Genomic DNA, 6,000 nt, shown 5'->3' on the forward strand with positions numbered 1-6,000 from the left:
GATTTGAGGCTTTTGAATTGAAGTTGTTGGGGTTTTTTGTAATTGAATAATCTGAAATGGGATACGTAACTACACTTGAAAATGAAAATTTAAGTATTTCTTAAAGTATATAAAATATTTTCTGTTGGCCATGATTATATTGTACCTATTGGTTCCTCTAGGAAATCATCAGTATTCCTCAGGGAATCAGCAGTAAAAAAGCGATAAGCAATGCAAAATCCATAAGCAATTTGTTTGATCATTTGCCCATCTGCTATCTTTCTTCTGCCTAGAAAGAAATTCAAGTAAGTGTTTCTGAGGGGAATGGAGATGAAAATGGTAACACAAAATTTTAAGAAATTCTTAGAGAGAAATTTCTTAGCAAAACATTCTTTTTGAAAATAAATTAGTGTTAGAAGATTTGCTATATAAAATTTCATGTAAAATGGAACATATCCTAATACCAGCCTTCAGACCACATAACCTATTGAATTTATTTTCCGTCATTTTATGGAAAATAAATTTAATAGGTTGTGTTACCTGACATAACCTACTGAATTTATTTTCCATAATTATTTTGCTGTAATCATTTACTTCTTAATTGAGAAGTTTTGTAACAGCTCATGTTTTAAACCCCATCTTTAAGCTGCTGATTTTTGATGTAACAGACTGAATATTTATCATCTAAACTAATGCCTAAAGTAAATTATAGCAAAGCATTTCCATTCCATTAAGTATAGCCTCTGGGACAGCTTTAAATACAGCAGATAGCCCAAAAGTACAAACCAGTGTTGCAGAACAGTTCAAACAGTGTACATATTTGAAAATGTCAGAATGTAGGTACATAGGCTATAACTATTCCAAATTGGAATTTGTGAAAGGCACTGAAATTTATGAGCCCATTGTTAAATGTTACGTGAGTTTTAAAGTGTTGACTGGTTCATTCTACAGGCATTCTGAGTGATAAAGTAAAAACACATAGCTTCTCTCAGCTGCTTCCCTACACAAACAAGTACAGCATTAAACAGAGTGCTGATTTTATTCCATGCTGCAGTTAACAACTCTCCTTTTCAGTCTGACTGCCACTTACATACTTGTTGGCCATTGTCCTTTGGATTGTGAATTCTGAGTCTCCTAAGTCTTGCTTAAGAAAGGAGAAAGAGGCATCTGTCAGATTTTTATCAGGTATTCCATGTTCAGTTTTGCTGCTTATGTAAGCTAGAATTTTAGTCAGTCTCTTCAGTATCTGTTACTTAAAAGGCTTTATGTTTTTGCAGTTCTTTGTATTTTCATTTCTCGCCAGGGAAAGTTCCATATTATACTTCAGGATTCCTACAGAAGTCTTTAAAAAGTGCATCGCAGAGGAGGTCATCCTTTATGAAACGGTGAAGGTTTCTTCAAATGAATTGGATTTACTAATACTGGAAGCAGTGTTCTCAAATTTTTGAAGCAATTTCAGGGGGAATATTTAATAGTGTCCTTTGTATGTAAAGTTTCAGAAGCAGAGACTTAAGTATGATCACATTCCAGAATGTGATTGTAACAGTAATATTTGAGACTGTATAATACTGACCTATGAGAAACTAACACCAGAGAAACTTCCTGCCTGAAGCAGAACTGGGGGTAGAGGTGGTTTGTGTTCAGACGTATCAGTGCATGTATAATATAATGCATGTAAATTCAATGGTGAGCTATAGGAATGCCTTTCAAAAAAACGATTATTACCTTGTTTACAAGTATTAGGAAAATGTGAGATACAAATATATAGATACTGCTGACAAATATTCTTAATGTGAGGTTTTAAATGTACTAGTATAGGGCCAAAAGTTAGCATTTAATTGTGTGGTATTCCAAATGAATGATCTTTGTTTTTCTTCTTTTTCATGTCAACTTCTTCTTTTCATGTCAGTTTCTTATTTTTCATGGGTTAAAATAGGAGCCCAGTACAAAAAGAATGAGAACACAAATTCAGAAGAAGTTAAATTTACAAAAGCTCAAATGTAGTTTCTGTTATTTTAAAGTCTTTGTGCTAATGTTTTGATTGAGATTGTAAAGTGCCCATGCTTATATAAAGTGTAATTCTTGCGTACTTTTACAATATCCTTTGTCGTGTAGTTTATGGAATTAGAGCCTGAGCCAGGATATCTGGGATAGGAAAACCTAGACTTTTATGCCAAGTTTCTAAACCACCAAAGCATCCTGGTACTGACAGCAACCGTTTTTCACAATCACCTCAGTATCTATTTTTAAATGTTGGAATTTTAACCAAGTTTGTTGGGAAAAGGAGCAATACTTTTTTTTTTACTGCATCATCACCTTTCAGTGCACGGCTGTAGTAACAAGAGAACTGGACAAAATGTGAATTTCCATTAGATATTTCACTATCAATCAAGAAAAGAGTATTAATGCTGCCAGCAGAGCTCTCCTTGGCTTACAAGAGTATTGGAACAGTCTGATTATAGACGCTGTTGTGATGCCCTAAATAATCTCAGAATAGGAAACTTATTTAAAAGAGCATTGAAAACAAACTTGAAAGAGGGAAGACATATGCCAGGGGAGAAAAAGAAATTGCATTCTTCACAGAATGAGAGGGGGCACTGAAGTGATTGCAGAAGAAAACAAGAAATACTTAAAATCCCACATGGAATGAGAGCAGGACAGTGACTGTAATGAGGTTATCTGATCTCTTTAGAACCTTGAAAGTGAAGAGAAAAAGTGCTGGATCTTAAGGTAGAAGATTACAGGGGGATAAGAGAGGTGGAAAGGAGCACTAGAATGACAGGGAAAAAAACAACTTTTTTTAAATGCAGACTGGAACAAATGTGAGTTACAGCACAGGAGAAAGTTAGCCTAATTGACAAAATGATAGCAGAATCTTAAGTTTAGCTATAAAAGGGAAGCAAAAAAAAAAATACAAGTTGACAACATTCTGAAAATGGAGAGTAGATCCTCTCATCCTAAGAATTTATGCTTATTAAATATGTAATATTTATTAAGTAATTGAAATTGACTTGATGTGCCCTTTTGGAGAACTTGGGAGATTGCATAAGTTACCACCTAGTATCTGCAGAGAACTACAGAGGTCTGTTTGCCTTAAAATGCTATCTGCTGATTTTGTGCTTTCCTTCCTGTTTTGATTTGCTTCCCCATTTTCAGTGTCTGTGTTTAATCTGTGGTGTTCCCATAGCTGGGAGGAGGTTGCTGTCATTTAATACAATGCTGAGTCTGATTGCTGTAGTTTAATACAATGCTAAGTCTGAGTGATAGCCCGCATGTTTAGGCATTCTTGGATAACTTGCGAAGATTATCTGGTCTGGGTTTTAGCTGGTATGTACTGTAAAGAAAGAGGTAGTCATTGTACTTCCCTTCTTTGAAGAGCTTCAGAGTCTCTTTGGCAACAGTTTGACTACAACATCTAAAGAAGGATATATGGAAATTAATTCTACTCAGAGCTATTTCACAAGTCAGAGCCCAACAAACTAATCTAAGTAGTTGATGCAATTGTAAACTTTCCTTTGCCTCAAATAGCCCACCTGCAAAATGAGATTATTTAGATTTAATACTTATTAATATAGTCAGGATTTTTGTAATTCTGACAAGTAACAAGAGGAGAAGGGCTGATCATTATAATATGTTCCCCAAATAAATTGAATTTCTAGGCGAGGCAGAGAAGGTGGTTTGTTTGTTTGTTTTGGTTTGGTTTTGTTTTGTTGTTGTTTTTTTTTTTTTTTTTTTTTTTTTTTTGCCTTATCTCAACCCACTAGTTGTTTTCTGTCTTGTTTTCTCTCCCCTGTCCTGCTGGGAAGGAGAGTGATAGAGTGGCTTGGTGGCTGATGTCCTGCCAAGGTCAACCCACTAGAAGAAGAAATGGAAAAAAAACTTGATAGGATAATTTAGGAAACAATGGGCAGAAGTTAGAAAATTTGAGATATGGAAACATTGTAGTTGTAAATGACAGAAAGGAATATATATACTAGCATCTAATGCAAATATTAAAATGTTGACCTTATCAGAGGTCCAAAATAACCTCTGTTCTACAATACTGAAATAAGTATAAATGCAGTAATAAGAACCTCTAATGGAATTAAACAATTGCATTAAAAAAAAAAAAAAAAGAGCTGCGATCAACTTTAGACCTGCTATTTTAACCACAAGACTAAGCAAGAGATTACTTTAAATGGTGAACAAAAGCCTTGGAAGTTCAAACATGTGTATGATAGCATATAGTATATTTCCTTCTTGCCCTTTCATTCTTCCCCTCATCCTGAGTGGTTTGGGACGCTGAGTTTTTAGAAAATGAACACAATTAATTTAATTTACTTAAAATTAAGTAATGCTTGACATAAGGCTCTAAAAATACTTGAATGGAAATAGATTAACATGAGAATTGAAAAACAGATCAAAGCTGGTGGAAAAAGAGACTGCAGTAAATTCTAAATTATTTTCAGAATCTAAATGGAGAGAGATCAGCCTGGGGGCACATCCTGTTTCACATACCAGTGACTTAGGTTGAGGTCACCATCTAAGTCAGACATAATTTGTAAATGAGATGAAGTTGGGGAAGTATTGCAAGACCTGCAGAGAACTGGGGAGAATTCTGTGATTTTAACTAAAGGATTAGAATGGAGTGAAACTGAAAACATAAAACAATGTAATTCACTTGAGTTCTAACAAGACAGTGTTTTTTTTAATGAAAATTATGATACAGGAAACAGAAACAATGCTGTTCATAATGTGAATTTAGTATGCATTTGATGAGATTGTATAAGTACAAAAAGTACATTGTCACTTAGTGGGTTTGATTCTGATAATTGTTGATGAAAGTTATTTCAGTATGAGATGCAAAGTGGGGCTACTGAGATGATGCAAATCTTGTTAATTGAAAAAAGATTAACCATGGGTACAGAATGGCTTTCTTACGGTGTTAATGATAAAGCATTTATTTTAAGACATCTTGATAAATTTGTGGATTGGATTGCAAGACTGAAATGATTCTAGAGTTAAAATTTTGATTTGTCAAGGCTTTTGGGAAGGTTTTTCTGGCTTTTGCTAGACCCTGAGTAATGGTCTGTCTTCCAAAATACCTGGAGATGTTACTTTTGAAAAAGGTATTGCAGAACTTGAGACATCGTGATGACCTGATTTCTCCCAGTGTTTTGCAGTGGGAAAATATTTTCCACATAATTTTATCTGAATTAGGCCTAATTTTTGCTACAATGGATTGTATGCATTTTTGTGAATAACAGTGAATGTGGGGTAGAATGAAGAGATATTTATAGACTGTATTAATTCAATATCTAATGTGCATTTGCTTTTGACTGTGAAAGAATACCCACAGTTGGCATACTTCTCAATGCAAGCACTTTTCCAATTTGCAGTATGAAAAGCTTTTCAAAGATTGTAATGTATAGCATATTGTTAAGAAACAGCACTGCTCAAGATAGAGGCCATAACTCCTGGTGTCAATTCAGCTTTGTAGGAAGGAGCCCATACTGAAATCTCTGAAAGCTGATGTAAAAAACAGCAATATTTCTTTTGTGCTGAAGTTTATCAAGTGTATCTGCACAGTCTTGGGAAAAAATACTTCATTCAGTGTCAATACTAAATCTGTGTTTGTAAAACAGGCATGCAGGTACTCATAACTGCTGCACTTCAGCTCAACAGCTTTTGGTAACAGAAACCACACACATCTGGCCTTCATCCTACACTTACTTGCCTGGGTAACTCTATCCATTGGAATGGTCTTAGTAAGGCAGTAAGAGTGCTCATGTACATAAGTGTTTGCTGTGTTCAGAAAGCTTTGCTTGCTGTTGAGTAAAATATGAGAATAGCAATGGCATTACTGGATCCAGGTGTGGTATGCTGATAGCTCTCCAGAGTGGAGGTTCTAATCTCACAATCTTTATACTGACTTTTTTTTTCAGCCATTTTCCTGAAATTCTCTATTAAGACTTAGATTTAAAGTAGTTTCTCGAAATTTTGGCATCAAGTGGCAGAAGCACTTGGCAAGGATAGTGTGTT

This window comes from Vidua chalybeata, chromosome 3 (assembly GCF_026979565.1).
Source record: "Vidua chalybeata isolate OUT-0048 chromosome 3, bVidCha1 merged haplotype, whole genome shotgun sequence".
Taxonomy (NCBI): domain Eukaryota; kingdom Metazoa; phylum Chordata; class Aves; order Passeriformes; family Viduidae; genus Vidua; species Vidua chalybeata.